The 16,423-nt window shown below is 38.2% G+C and overlaps 1 pseudogene; it reads left to right on the forward strand.

Moving 5' to 3' along the window:
* The first annotated feature begins 10,475 nt into the window (after window positions 1-10,475).
* Window positions 10,476-10,613, forward strand: LOC150021887 (small nucleolar RNA SNORA32; annotated as a pseudogene).
* Window positions 10,614-16,423: the final 5,810 nt, after the last annotated feature.

Consider the following 16,423-nt stretch of genomic DNA (forward strand, 5'->3'; position numbering starts at 1 on the left):
GTCACATGCTTAAGACTTGCAGTTAACTGGTAGTTTTCTTGTCACGTCATTTTATGGTCATCCCTGCTGTTTGGTATGGATGAAACCTCCACCTTGACCTTGGACAGCTGGATACATTTTATGTGGGGCTATCTCTTGAAACAATAAATTGCTTTTTTCTCTAAACTGAAGTATAATGCTTTCTCTAACAGATGAAGCCCACCAACTCCCACCTATCTGAAATTGAAAAAGAAGGAACATCAGATTACCTTGGACATTTTTTTTTTTTTGAGAAGAATCATAGATAGACCTTCTGTGTGTATGAAACTTAATGAATATACTTAATAGCTTCAGCATATTTCATCAAATGGTTTGCAGAGCAAGCTGTTCTGTTATCATTGATCTTCATTAGTTCACGAAAGGATGGAGTTGGCCTATGTAATATCCATGCGTTCTATATTATTGCTCTCTTTCAGATTTAAAAAAATCAAGGCTGCTGGCTTTTGGAGATTTAAATAATGCAAAAGATTTTATCTGCATCTAGAAGGAAAAAGAACTATACTGTTCTACATTTAGTGTCTGGGTCCAGATTAGAAGCCAGACACTTATAACTGGCTTGATACTGGCATTTGCTTGTCAGAGTGACTCAGCATCTATTTCAGAAAGAGTTAGAGAACACTCTCTGTCTCTTAAATTTTGCTAGGCACTCTGAGAAAGGCAAAAGTTGTTTATAACATTGTCTCTGCATTCTGAAGCTTACATCCTGCTTCTACACAGAAAAAAGGGGTAAAACTAAGAAACAGTGTATGCTAAATGCTAATTTTATCTGAATTCTAGAAGTTTTGGAGCACTTTTTTTGGTATATGTGTAATAGAGGGTCACAGTGGCATCTGGAATAAAAAGTGACTTTGACGATCCTCTTTCAAAAGCTGTCTGATTTTAAAGAGGAAATAGCATGGCTGAGCCAGGAAAACTATCTCAGAAGTGGGCAAAAACTGTTTTCATTGAAGTCGTTGTAGTTTACAATGGTCTGATTTCCTTTTGCTAGAACCCTCAGAACACCTGAGGCTCTGATTGCTTTCTATAAACGTGAAGAGAGTTTTATTTTTATTTTTTGGAAAATTATGAAATATAGAAAAAAAAGAAGCTAATGACAATTGCATGCAATTATACTATCCAGAAATAAAAATGAACTTTTTTCTGCATTTTTATTCTAAATATAGATAACTAATTATCTTTCATTGTTTATTTTGTTTTATCTTATTCTTTTATCTTTTCAGGAAACACTAATTATCTGAATTTGTACCTCTCTTTTTAAATTTTTCTTACATATCTTATATACTCTCCTTGTCATTTACTTTTAATATTGCATGTGGTACAGTTTAAATTTCTACAATGATGTTATTTTTTCCTCAGTTTTTATGTTTTGCTTTTCACACTCCTTTTTACCCACTCTGTTGAAGTCTCAATTCTCTTTAATTTCTTTGAAAGTTCAAAGCAGTCATTTGCCTAAGATATTCTTCATTTTCTAGAGAAAGATTTTTGTTTGCCTGTTCTGTCAGAACATACAGGTAGCTAGAATGTACACCTGGACTTTGGATATGTTAATGGACTTAGTCAGATATGTTAACTAACCTGGTGTGTGTGTGTGGGGGGTGGGAGTGGGGTAGAACAATGAGATGCAAATGACCTACTGAATATGTTATAAGCAAACTCAACCTCACTGAAATGTGTGGTTGACAAGTATTAAAAGGGCACCTGCAGAAGTGCGGATGGGATTCCTATGGGCCCACGAGCAGTCCTCATTCTCCATTCCCCATTCCCATTCCCCATTCCCCTTGCTCTTATGGGCCCTTGAGTAGGTCTGGGGGTTGCCTCTTCCCTCAACCCCTTTCTGCCTTTGTTCCCTCAATAAACCTGTTGCCTGATCTCACAGTGGTCTCCGGGTAATTTTTCAGAGCAAGACTGCCCTGACATTTTCTTGTTATTTTTTTCCCTGTATTTGTTTCATATTTTTTGCTAGATTCCATGTTGATTTACTTATTTATTTTTGTTTTTGCTTTGCCTGCAGATAATTTTTTTCTGTTCAGCGAAACTTTTGTTTGCTGCTGCTTTATCCCATTCAAGACAATTATTATTATTTTTATTACACTCTATCTTTCTTCTGCTAGTCTTGGCAAATTTGGATGGCTCTTCTTTCCTGGCTACAGAGTGCTCTTTGTATCAGTTGGAGAAAAGATTCAAGTGCATTATGCACATCTGTCTCATTGTTAACCCATTTCCCTATTCCTCATGTAACTGATGAAGTAACTGAGGCACAGAGAAGTCAGGTGGTGAGTCTAAGTTTATAAAGTCAGTGACAGCATAAGAAGTTGATAACTTTTCCTAATGGACTCTGATTCCAGAGCTTATGCTACAAAACATACTGTGTCAGAAAATTCATAAAGACTTTGACCTTATTGTTAAACTAAGAGAGATAACAATTTTGTGCAGATATCTGGTTCTAGAACTGATGTTACTTATGTGAGATGTCTCTGTGATTGGGGTATTTATAAATGTAATGATTTAGTAAAGAATATGAGCTTACCAAATGTTTCACCTCAAAACAACATGGTCACCACTTTTCTGGCTTCTTATAGCAGATTTCTTGCCATTTTTCTAGACTTGTCTTATAATTTCTCATGATTTTTCCAGCATTCTAAAAACACTTTCCTTTGTATTTTCTAGCATCCTGTTAGTTTGACATGGCTGCCTTATTGACAACAAAAATTTCTCACAGTTGTGGTAACTGGAAGCCCAAGATCAAGATTTCATTTATGGTGATGACTTGCTCTTTGGTTCATAGATAGCTGTCTTCTCTATGTGTCCTCGTATGATGGAAAGATTAAGAGAGCTCTCTGGGTTATCTTTTATTAAATTACTAATCTCTTTCAGGAGGGATCCACCCTCCTGATCTGATTACTTTAAAGGCTCCAACTACTAACACCATCACCTGAGGGTTAGGATTTCAACATATAAATTGGGGCGAGGGGGACAAATATTCAGTCCATAATACCTCCTATAACATTTTTCTTGCTGCCTGCTGTCTGTTCCCAAAACCAATTCCATATACTTTAGGTCATTGCTATATCAGAACTCATTTTCAGTATCAACTTTCACATCAGTTATCTATTGCCATTATATAGAGCTGCATAACAATCAAGCACAGATGACAGATGATTAGCACTAGAAAATTTAGCCCTAGTTGATTAATTCAACAGTCAATGAATCTTGAACACCTCCTAATTTAAGTATTGTTCTAGATGCTGGGATTGACCTTTAAACAAAATTGATGATGACAGCTGTCATGAAGGGGAGAGGAAGTGCTATGCAGGAGGTGGAAAACCCAGACAGTCATGACTATGCAAGGAAAGCATGGAAATAAAACTTAGCTAACAGTTCCTCAGGGACACTCCACCTCTTTTGTAGGCATCATCAATTTTTCCTTCACAGAGTCACATGACAAATGCAGTTCAAATGGGAGACTTTCCCATAGACATCTTGTCCTGTTACAACTACTTCTTGGCATGCTTCATGTAATGTTCTCTCTTTTGCTCAAGAAAACTCAAGACAACATCAAAAAGTGGGTAACTAAGGGTTATGAATGTCATTATAGGACTAACTTTGAATTTGTACTTTATAAAAAATAATCATGTAAAAACCTTAGTTGTTAGCTTTTTATTAGTAATATCTCACTTATGAACTATCTCATCCCTGGTTGTGAAATACCAGTTTGGCTGACAAGCCCAGTGATGTTAAAATGTTGTGTGATAACATAAAGTTTAAATTCTTTAACATTCACTGATGCAAGACCCTCTGTGGTATCTTCTCTGTTTAGCTGGTTTACTAAACTTGTTGTAGGAGCAACATGGTATACAACATCCTGTTTCTAGCCTATGTGCATGTTTTCATGCTCAGCTCCCTCTGTGGACTGATCTACTCTTCTTTCCTTCTCCTTAGACTAGTTAACTTTTATGATGTTTAAATAACTGGCTTAACCACCTCCTCCAGGAAGTCTTCCTTGTCTCCCCAAATATGTTTCCCCCCAATCCTCCTTTGAGCTCTCATAGCATCTTATGCACACCTCTATCTTTACCATAGAGTGTACTTGTGTACTGGACTAAAGACAGGCTCAACTATCTTTCTCATGCTTGAACTCCTAGGAAGACAAAAGATAGTTCTCTTTAGGACTCTTAATCCTCTTGTTCTCCAGTCAAGGGTGCTACTGATATGATTATCTCCCAATTTTCCTGCCACCCTTTTTCTTTTCACCTAATTAAAACATCTTAACATACAACTATTAAATTGTTAATAAATAGGAATAAGTATGTCATTAATTTTCAAATACCTTATTTAGAGGATGGACTTGTTGCAAGATTTTTGTGGTGGCTGCACATAATTAATTAGTTAAATGCCCATGAGTTTGTGTTTGCTGAAGATTACAATAGTTGCCTCTGACACAAAGGGGCATACGCAGACTGCCTGGGTCTATGAGCACCCATGTGACTTTTAGCAAACAATTTCACCCTCTCTTCATCCAATAAAATCCTGAAGTCAAAACTAAATGAGGTATATTTAAAGATCTGGCACATAATAGATAATCAATATGCTTGGTGCTAACATTATAATCTTTACTACAGTAGAGTTGAGTAGCTCTGTACCACTGGTGGACTAAGTGTGGAATACATTGAGATCCAGGCCTACCTCTCTGATTCCCCCATGACCTGCAGCCTGGCTCCAATGCTCCAACTTTGAAATGTTTGTCTTCCAGCAACTTGTTACTACCCTTTCGATCCATCACCTGCTGCTGTTGGGGTATGAAATGAAAAGAGCTATCATCTGTAAAGGCTGAATCACCAATGGAAGGGACCTTTCTGGGCCCAAGGGCTCTAGCCTTCACTTGCTTGACCTCTGTGGCTCTCTGATGCCTTGGTTTACTATTAGTAGGGACTGTCTTCAAAACCCCAGAATAAAGACAGGCAGGTACACATTTCATTATGTATTTTTCCTGTGCTGCCAGGAATTACTTTGATGAAGCAAACTAAGAAGAGAGGAGCTGTGGCTGGGGGTGAGATTTCTGTGGTATTTTATTTCCATGACCATGTGCTGCAGAACCAACTATCCAACAATGCACTGGCTCATCACATACCACATCTACTAGAGTAGCCTAGTGCATCCCAACCCAAAGTGGTAGGCAGTCCCACTTTCCCAACTAATTTAAAGGCAGCTGAGAGGATAGGTTGCTCATGTTACCAGCCACAAATGGCTTCTGGGGTTGTGTTTGCAGTTCTTACTGAGGGAACCATGTCTCAGTTTAGGAGACTGTGCTTAGTTTTAATTAATTCAATGTTCCTTATCAAGTCAAAGTCAAGAGGGTTTTTAGGTCAGCTGGTACAGGAGACCATTTCTGGTTAAGTAATTAGTTTTTAAATAAGAAGTAGATGAAGACCCCTTTAGCTGTGGATCACAGGAAAGGCCCAAACTAAGGAAAACACATAACTGTATTCCCCAGTTGACTAAATTGTTTTGTTTTCAATTTTAGGAGAACAGGTTAGATGAGTTTGTTATAGTTTAATATGGTAGTTTTCCTCCTAAGAAGAAGTTCTAGGTTATTATCTAAAATTGGTATACAATCTCATTTTCCTTTATAATAATCTCTAATGTTCTGAGACTGTGAATGAGTTGATTAATTAAAGAAAGGTTTAATTATTTTCTGTAGGTCGAGCGGGGACCAGCTTTAGAGGTAGGCAGAGTAGTCTTTAGGCACTAGTGATATACCTCCTTTTTATTTCTTCAATGTTTACTGACTAACAGGATAGAGAGATTTTTATCCCTAATCTGAGATAAGTCTGAACTGAAAGAAGTAACTCTAGACTAGCACATTCTTCTGTAAATGATCTTTATGTGGCATTTTTCCAGTTTTGCAGAGTCAGAAAACAGTGGACACCTGGAGGTGGACAGGGCACCACCTAGAGGGAGGCTGGAGGAGGTTGCAGAAAGGAGACAGTTCAGCCCTGGTTCACTTTCTAATCCACTATCAGCTTTTCTTTAAATATCCAGGTGGTTGACTTTCTTTCCTTTTGCTATAATCAGTCAAATGGTAGTGTAAGTAGGTATACTTTAAGAAGCAGTAGTTTCAGAAATAGTTATTTTCTTGTTTGTCTTGTGAGGGGAATATACAGGGTGGAAAGCTAGTAGAAATAATTTTGCAACAAAATCAGGTATCAAACACCTTGAATGCCTTTAGGGAGGTAATCAGACTAGTAATACATGAGTCAGGTGCTATTAAATCCCATAACTGAGATTTAGAAAGGTTAAATCATTTCCCTAAGATCACACAGAAACTGTGGTGTTATTTACTTTGCTAGGCACTCCTAGAGTCTATTACACAGTCAATTCCTCTGCCTCACATTCCTGGACACTATAGAACATTTTGAGTTTCTTAGGTTTCAGGGGATTCTTGCTTCCCCTCAAAGCTATTGGTGTATAGGGTTGAATCTTGCTTTCCACCAGTCAGTCGAATGAAGTCTGTTTATTTCTATTTTATTCCTGTCCACTCTGCTTTCTCCTATGGGTCCTGCTGCTCTTTGTTTTTGTCTTGAAGAATGGAAATCTTTGGGTGACCTAACTTGATATTTAATACTCCTACTCTTTTTGCTTTTCTTCTCTAAAGCTGCTGTCTTGAGTGGCTGTTTTGAGATTTCTGTCATTCTGGATCCTGGTTTTCAAATTTGGAAAAGATTATGCACTCCCTCTTGACTCTCCTGCGATTTTCTGAAGGTTTCCTTTTTTCTATGCTATGTCTTGCTATATCCCCTTTTTCCTTACAACTGTGCCAGCCCTATCCTGGGTTTAGAAGAGTTGCTTTAACCAAAGTGGCTGAGTATAAGAAAAACATATTTCCAAGAACACTGAATGAAATAAAATTTTCAGTTAATTTGCAAACTGTTTTATCAAAAATTTCTTTTTATTCTCTGCATTATCCAATCAATTAGAACTTTGCTCTAACAGTCCAAAAATATTGGACAAAAGCAATAATAAAATACAGCATCCTTGAGATGATTAAGTGGTGTTTTTGACCCATGAAGTTTGGGTATTCACTGTGTGGAGTGGGAGAGTTGGGCTAAGTTTTGGTATTATGAAATATCACAAAGCAATGTTAGCTTTTTGGAGAAGGACTATCTCACTAATGGTATCAGGCACTTGAAGCCCTGCTGAGAAGGGCATGAAATATTTACCATCTATTTTTAAGTGAGAAGGAAGAGCCCTCATTAAAATTTTATATTTACATTTCCATCCATCTGCCAACTTTCAAGTTTGTGCCATGTTCTCAAATTGTTCAAAGAACTCATGCTTTCAGGGAATGAATCATAAGGAAGCCTCTACAATATGTCTGTTGAATTTTCCCTAGACTGGAATGGCTGGGGAAAGCTTGAATATTTTTTTTGACATGGGAGGCAGTTCGCTTGTGCTTATGTAAAGAGTCCCAATCTTGCAAAGAGGTCGACACACTTGCATGACTGCACATATAGATAGCAGCCCCTGTCTTCCCAACTCAGAGAGTTTAATTGGCAGAATAGTGAATGTGAACTTTATCTTAATTTCTGAATGTACTGTACTTTGCTCAGTACTTTTTGAATAATGTGACATATTTTCATTTGGGAACTACACTTCATGTATACAGAAGCAGACTCTGCTAATTTTCTCCCACATAAACAGGGAGCTTCCCTGAGTACACATATTCATTGTGATGTGATATGTGGTACACTGATTTGTAGTTAACATCTCCTATAATCACTTTCACAGCTTTTTAATTAATTATTCTTCTTGTTTTAGGGATGTATGGCTCATTCTGTACTAGTTTAAAATTTTCTGCATTTATTTAACATTTATTAAACGTTCATTAAACCAATATTAGTTTAGTACCTCCTAGGTATCAGGCACTAGACAAAAGACTAGGAAAATTAATAGAGTCACATGCTTCTTGTCCTTAAGGTTCTCTTTAAAGAGCTAAATAAGTAAATAGAAGGTCAAAAACGTGTGTGTGCACTTGTGTGCCTGCCTGGGCAGCCAAAGGACAGCCTAACCAGGATTGCACAAATGTGCTTGTCCTCTGGGGAAAAATAAGAGCAAAGAGAAGTCATTTTCTGTCATGGTACTATTTAATTACCTTCTAGGAGAGCTGGTAAAGATGCTGCAGGAGGGATCAAGTGAGGATTTTGGATGGTCATGTAGAGAGACAGAAATTGAGGCAGAAAAAAAGAGATAAAGAGACAGTAACAGAGTGGAACTGAGGAGTGAAAAGGGAAGCAGAGGGAGGAAAATTCAGATTCAGTTCCTTACCAGGAAGGAACTCACAATCTAAGTGGAAAACAACCAGTGAGCAGAAAAAAAGACAAGCAGAATACTAATGTGATCATAATTGCAAGGGGGCCCCTGTTATGGAGGAGAGAGGAAATGCAACTCCAAGTGTCATCACTCCTAACTCATCTTGAGGAATTGATAACATGTGCCAGGTCACAAATTCTTCCTGGAAACTGGAGTGCTGTCTGATAACTCTTACACTGTAATGGGCAGTTAGACAGACATGAGTAGAGCCAGGACCACAGGCCAGGTAGAGAAGGTCATCAAGGTGGAAAGCCCTGGATGCCTAGCAATGGACAAAACAAGGAAAACAAGGACTTCACTCCCAGGGCAACCTCCCTTTCTCCCCCCTTCCCTTTCTTCCTATCTCCCTTTCTCCCTTTCTTCCTTACCTGGATTAGAACATCAGCATCCTCATTTGCCTTCTTGCCTTCAGTCTAACAACTTCCTTATCCTCAATCTACTTCTATTCTGTGGCATCTCTAATATCAAAGAAAAAACCAAATTTGAGACAAAAGTAACACAGCCTTTTATTCATAAACTTGTCACATCTGTTTCAGCAGAGTTTCAAAGGTGTAGAATGGAGAGTCAGTTTTCTAGAGTGAAAACAAACTGAGACAGTCTCTGATTGGCAGGTTTTCTATTAAGTTTGGAGTTTTGAGAGTGATTTTTAAATTGATCTTTAGTACATTTGGCTGTCTTCAGCTACAAGGGGACAAGCAAGTGGTATGGGAATGTTTTGATAGAATGGGAGTGTTACAGAAACAGGGGAGTCCAAAAACAAACCCCAGAGTTTGCGGCTGGGAGATAGAAAAAAGGAAGCAGCTTTCAGGATGCCCTTGCATGCCTGGGGCTAGTGGCTGGAAACTTTGTTGCACAAAGATCCGCTTTGAAACTTCCAAGGCCCAGGAAGATGGGAGGGGTCTTGGACTGTGGGCTGGTACTGAAGGAGCCTACAGAGCCTGCACAGGGTTCTGTGAATGGTCAGAACTGTTTGCAACACCCACTGCGGCAGAGGATGCAGTCAGGGATATATAAGCAGCTGCGGACATTTTAGCGGGTGTGCTCCCTCCAGGTGGCTTGGAGGAGGTGGTCCAGGCTGCTTTAAGAGGCTCTTGCCATTTGGTTTTGAGAAGGAGAGGAGATCCACATGGTTTTCAGGAAGAAGGCAGTTTACAGGGAAGCTGAGAATCCAGGTGGTTCTGCATTGAGAGCTGGAGGGCACCACAGCACAGAAAGGACTTCCCCAATCAGAATTGAGTGATTGGCAGCTACTGGTAAAGCTGAACTGTGCCTAGGAAGTAGGGAAACAGTGTTTCTGACTTTCCTAAGACTGGCCATGTCTGGGGTGGGGAGGCAGAACTATGTGCAAACAAACAAATCTTTTTCTTTTCACTAAACTCTGGTATTGAGAGTTATAATTCTGGCGGCGGGCAATTGGGCCCCTAACTAAACAGTCCGTGGGTTCTGTTCTAATTGGAGCAGCCCAGGGGTTCTGTTACAGGAGGAGGGTTTTCAGTGACTTGCGATATCCTGGAACAAAAAGACTATTGTGATGGTTCTTATGAGAAGTCCACTGCCACAGCAGGCAGTTTCTCACTGCTAATGACATTCCTATGCTTACTTGTCTTGAGTGGCTTCCCTTGGGCCAGTATAAGACCAATTACTTTTGTCTACTATACAGGGACTTCTTTAATTATTGAGTCTCATAAAGTAATTTATTTGCAGTTGTTTGAACACTTGTAGGCTCTTTCCCCTGGGACTTTACATAAGTTATTCCTTCAATTTGGAACTCTGTCTCCTCACCACTACTTCTGAACCAACATACATGTATGAGTGCACCACACACACACATGCACCGTCTTTACTTAGCTGACTTTTACTTCTATAGAAATAAGCTCTGGTGTCTTTCTTTTCCTATGAGATGCTTAGTTGAATTCTTGTCTAGGCTGCAAACCTCTTCTGCCCCAACATCACCCAATGTATTCTTAGCATTATGACATTTCATTATCATTCTCATCATCATTATTATCTGTTTACTGTGGGTCTTTTTCATTCTATTGTACAGGCACACCCCAGAAATATTGTGGGTTTGGTTTCAGACCTCCATAATAAAGCAAGTCACTTTTTGCATATAAAAGTTATGCTTGCTGTGGACATGACCACAAAACATTTTTCCATTAGGTTTTCTTTCTGCTACGTTGCTGGCTTTCAGCCTATTGGGAACATTTAAAAATAATAATAATAAATAAAAGTTATGCTTACATAATATTGTAGTCTATTAAGTGTGTACTAGTATTATGTCAAAAGAAACAATGTACGTATCTTAATAAAATTGCTAAAAAATGCTAACCAACATCTGTGCCTGTTGGAAAATGGCATCAACAGACTTTGTTGATGTCGGGTTGCCTAAAGCCTTCAATTTGTAAGAAGTACAGTACACTCTTGAGAGGAAGGACTTAGAAACTGTATGATCATCTTTGCATTCTGCATTCTCAATAATCAGCAGTTAGCTGGAGCTCAAAAAACATGAGTGAGTTGATTAAACAATTAATTAATTCTTATTTGGAATTTTTCTTTTTCACTGTCTTCATCTCAGTATTCTTCAGAAAGCTTTCAGAAGATTCAGGGCTGAGGTTCTGAAATCCTGTTTTTGGCTCAAGCACCACCCATAATTTCAACAGCATGTCATATTGAAATTCCTCACTAGGTACATTTTTTATAGCATAAATATCCTCAGTGTGCTGGTATCCACAACACAGCAGTCACCGAATGCACATGTGTTTAGTTTTGTATCCCAGTGACTGATGACACTATTTTGTTGCGTGAAGTTTGTGGAAAGAGATGCAGAGATAATTCCAGCAGGCAGGATGTGCGGCCAACAACGAACGGAGAGCTGTGGCTTGCTCAGGCCATCAGCGATTGCTAACAGCCCGACCATTCTTTTTATTGGGTTACAGAAAAATTTTTTTTAAAGTAAAACTAAATAGAAACTAAAAAGGCTTACATGGTAACAAACATTCTTTCCACTAAAAGGGATAAACATTAACCTATAGAGCTACAGAGCAAAGTGGTAAATCACAAAGGTCCAAGGGTCTGCACCACATCTGATGTTATTACTATGAGAAAGGAGGCTTAGGTCTTCAGCCCTTTTTGTTCCCTGGATTCCGTGACTCAGCCACCAGGAGCCGTGTGCGGCTGCTGGCGCCGGCAAGACTTGTTTGCAAGTTCTTGCAAGCTGAGGTCACAGGACACCTGGGGGAGGGGGGGAGTGCTTGCAGGCCCCCCAGCAGAGGGCTTGTGACTTTTGCCCACATTAATTTATTTGCAAAGGCAGCCTTCAGCAGAAACAATTCAAGTCTCTTACAGGGGAGGCTAGTGGTATATATGAGGCAGGATGGTAAGAAACTAGGAAAATTCCTTGGCTACTGAAATGGGGAAACTGAGACAGATAGTGGTCTAGCAATTTACAGGCCAAACAATTTACAGCTAGATAATAAATTTCAAGGTCTTATCCTCTCTAAGCAAGGATACTCAGGAGCAAATGTTTTACACATTCCAGACCATGCCAGGGGCAGACCCACCTCAGTCCCAGCCCCTTTTTGATGATGTTCTTTGACCAGAGAATGACCCTGACCCCTCTATACACTAACTTTGATGAATCAGCATATTAAAGGACACACCTGAAAAGCTGATGAATATTCTTTTTTTTAAATTATTTATTGTTTTTCTATTATAGTTGACCCATTTTTCCCGCCATTGTTCCTCCCCTTGCCCACCCCTTTTCCCACAGTGATGAATATTCTAATGATTCCTCCTCTGAGACCTCTTCCAAAATTTCCATCTTAACTGAGTGGGATATCTGAAATTTTACTGCCTGTGTTTTCTCCTCTAGGACCTTTTATGGTGTCACAGTTAATGTTTAATCTTCTCGGAAAGGGGAAATAAAGAAAAGAATAAACAAATGAAACTACATCAAATTAAAAAGCTTCTGCACAGCTAAAGAAAACATCAAAATGAAAAAGGAATCAACTGTATGGGAAAACATATTTGCCAGTGATACCTCGGACAAGGGTTTTATCTCCAACATATATAAAGAACTCATATGACTCAACACCAGGAAGACAAACAAACTAATTTAAAAATGGACAAAGGACCTGAACAGAAACTTCTCCAAGGAGGACATACAGAGGGCCCATAGACAAATGAAAGAATGCTCAGCATTACTAGCCATCAGAGAGGTGCAAATTAAAACTACAATGAGATATTACCTTACACCTGTCAGAACGGTGATCGTTAATAAATTAACAAACAAGAAGTACTGGTGAGGATGTGGAGAAAAAGGAACTCTAGTGCACTATTGGTGGGAATGCAGACTGGTGTAGCCACTGTGGAAAGCAGTATGGAATTTCATAAAACAACTAAAAATGGAAATGCCTTTTGATCCAGCAATTCCACTGCTGGTAATATACCATAGGAATCCTGAAACACTAGTTCAAGAGAACCTATGCATCCTTATGTTCATAGCAGTGTTATTCACAATATCCAAGTGCTAGAAACAGCCTAAGTGCCCATCAGTGGATGAGTGGATTAAAAAGCTGTGGTACATTTACACAATGGAATACTGCACAGCAGAAAGAAAGAAGGAAGTCCTACTTTTCATGACAGCATGAGTGGAACTGGAGAGTAATATGCTTAGTGAAATAAGTCAGGCAGTGAAAGACAAATACCATATGATCTCATCTAACACAGAAACCTAATGAACAAAACAAACAAATGAGCAAAATAGAACCAGAGACATGGAAACCAGGGACAGACTGACAGTGACCAGAGGTGAGGAGGAGAAGGGGTGAAATAAAGGGAAGAGTCTAGTCAAGGAACATGTATAAAATACCCATGGACATGGACAACAGGATGAGGATTGACTGTGGGAGGGGGGATATAGGTTGTGCAGGGGAGAGAAACTGGTGAAAAATTGGGACAACTGTAAAAGAACAATAAAATAAAGGCAAAAAAAAAATAAAATCCCATCTTTAGAAAACAGATAGCAACCCTTAAGGAAAAGGACTCAGTGCATGCTCTCCCTATAGCAAGCCCATGTCCTTCCCTGCTTCTTTCCTCAGATGTATATCTTTGCTCTCTTTCTCCTAAGCTCTAAAGGTCTCCACAAGACTTGAAACCAGGGGAGCAGTGGGCAATGACACCTTTTCCCAGGCTAACCCCCTGAATCTATCTCGAAGGGCCCTCCTTTTGCCTCTGTAACTTGTTTTCTTAGTTTATGCAGCCTAGATGGCTCACTTCCTCTGCCTCTGTGACTTTCTTTCTAAACGACGAAGGTGCCTTGCCTAGGCCCAACTCTTCCTCATGTTTTCAAAGAACCAAGGCTCCACTTAGGCTCACTCCTGTTGCTATAAGACTGTTCAGCTGATTTCTCAAAAGAAACTTCGCAGGCTAAAAGGGATTGGCAAGATATTCAAAGTTATGAAAAGCAATGACCTACAACCAAGATTGCTCTACCCAGGAAAGCTATCATTTAGAACTGAAGAACAGATAAGGAACTTCCCAGAGAAGAAAAAGCTAATGGAGTTCATTGTCACCAAACCATTAGTATATGAAATGTTAAAGGGTCTTCTTTAAGGAGACAATGATAAAAAATGTGAACAATAAAATGGCAATAAATAAATATCTATCAACAATTGAATCTAAAAAAACAAAATAAATAAACAAGTTGAACAGAAACAGAATCATAGATACAGAGAATGTTTTGATGTTTGCCACAGGGGACATGGGGAAGAGGAGAGGGTGAAAGAGATGAATGGATTGAGAAGTACAAATCGGTAATTATAGGATAGCCATGGGGATGTAAAGTACAGCATGGGGAATAGAATAGTCAAAGAACAAATATCAGGACCCATGAGGATTGCCTGAGGGAGTGTGTGTGGGTGGGGGAGGCTGGGTGCAGGGGAAAAGGGGGGAAATTTGAGACAACTATAATAGCATAAACAATAAAATATAATTAAAGAAAATAAAATCTATTTATCAAACCTCTGATATATGGACACCTTTTAATTAAATACATTATTTATATTACCTGTAGCTCCCCCTCTATTTATTATAATATTACTTAAAAATATACAGATATAATATTAGGTATAAACTCCTTATGCTTATAGCTCATATATAACAAAACACAAACCATATTTTAATTAATTACAAAAATATGAAGTTAATAAAATTTAAATTAACTTTAATGTGACATATTGTTCTGCTGAAATTAAAGGACCATTGTTGGATTTAAGATAAAAAATTATATGACCTAAAAATCAACTTTATTTTTAATCTATTTTGTAATACTGGTATAAGGAATGACTATTTGTAAAAGTATATTCTACAAAATGGTATTCATAACTTTCAGGCTATGTTTCCAACCTTAAACTTAATCAAAACTCTGCCAGTGAGCACTATCATAATGGCAGTTTTAAAAAGATGTTTTATAGTATTGCTGTGAAGTAGTTTCTTGTGCATTCTAAGAGAATTGTGGTATCATTGCAATCTGTATTAAATAGTTACCTAATGCAGTTATTGCTGAACTTGGTAACATAAAAATTTCTCGTTGCATATTTAGTGTTATACTTTTGCTGCTAGTGATGAGTTCTAAGTTGATATGTACCATGGCTGGATCCATACAAATCTTTAATTCACACACAGATGTGGCACTGCATTGTAAGATACACCTCATTAGCTCTTTTACTTCAGCATTTCTTATAACTATATGCTATATGGTGATTTGATTCTATTTTTGTAATTCTCTTCTCAAATTAATGCAAAACACATATTACATATTTGATAACATATGACTTTATTTGGGTTCTCTAGAGGTAACCCCTAAGACAGCATACTAATAAATAAAATTTATTAGGATGTGTTCTCAGGAAAGCCAGTAGGTAAATGGAGAAATGAGACAGGCAAAGGAAGGAAGCCAAGTGAAGGCCTGATGCCAAAGTATCATTGCAGAAGATAACTCTAACTCAATCCTGCATGGGGGCTCTGGAGACTGAATAGGTCACACCCAGAGTTTTCCTGACTGAGGACAGGGAAGCCTAACTATTTATGCTCATACACCCACCACACTCATCAATCATTGGATAAAGGATATCCCTGGAGAGACATAAACTACTGAGCATTTCAGGGAAGCTGGCTCTGGCAGCCTACAGACAATCATCTGACAGATTCACAAGTTCTGACTATTGGTTATAAAAGGTCATAAATCTATGCATGAAATGGTGAAGAAATTGAGAAGCTATGGATGGAACACTGATATACCCTTCCTTAAGCTGGGAATGTTCTGCCCTCAAGTATGGGCATAGCTAGCTCAAGCATTTTATTCAGGTCTGTTCTCAGATGTCACCTTCTCGGTAAATCCTTTCCTATCAGCCCTATTAAAATAATACTCCCCCATAATTCTCTGTCTTTTTACATTGATGTGTTTAGTGTTATGCTATTTATGAGCATTTATTTAGTGCATGTAGTCTCCCATTAGAACATAAGCTCCGTGAATACAAGGACTTTGTTTTGTTTACTGTTACAGGCCCAGATATTGGAAGTTTCATAACACATGGTAGACAAACATTACATAATGACAAAAGTGTAACTCAAGATTCATTGTAATTATAAATGTGTATGCACTGAACACAGAACTTCAATACATATCAAGAAGAACTGAAAAAATAGACAAATCCAAATTACACTATACTTCAATATTTCTCTTTCAGTAGTAAACAGAATAAGCACACAGGGAATCAGCAGATATAGAAGAACTGTACAACATCATCAACCAACCTGCTTTAATTGATATTTGCAGAACATTTCACTCTACCTTCTCAAATGCACTTAAGACCTTCACAATGAAGACCACCAAACAACCCTTATTAAATTTAAAAGAATTAAAATTATTCAAAGTTTTCTAACTATACAAAATAATACTAAAAATTAATAATAGACTATTTTTAAAGTCCCTAAATATTTGAAAATTAAACAGTGC

The sequence above is a fragment of the Furipterus horrens genome, unplaced genomic scaffold (genome assembly GCF_987537825.1).
Source record: "Furipterus horrens unplaced genomic scaffold, mFurHor1.1.pri manual_scaffold_1, whole genome shotgun sequence".
In the NCBI taxonomy this organism is placed as follows: Eukaryota; Metazoa; Chordata; class Mammalia; order Chiroptera; family Furipteridae; genus Furipterus; species Furipterus horrens.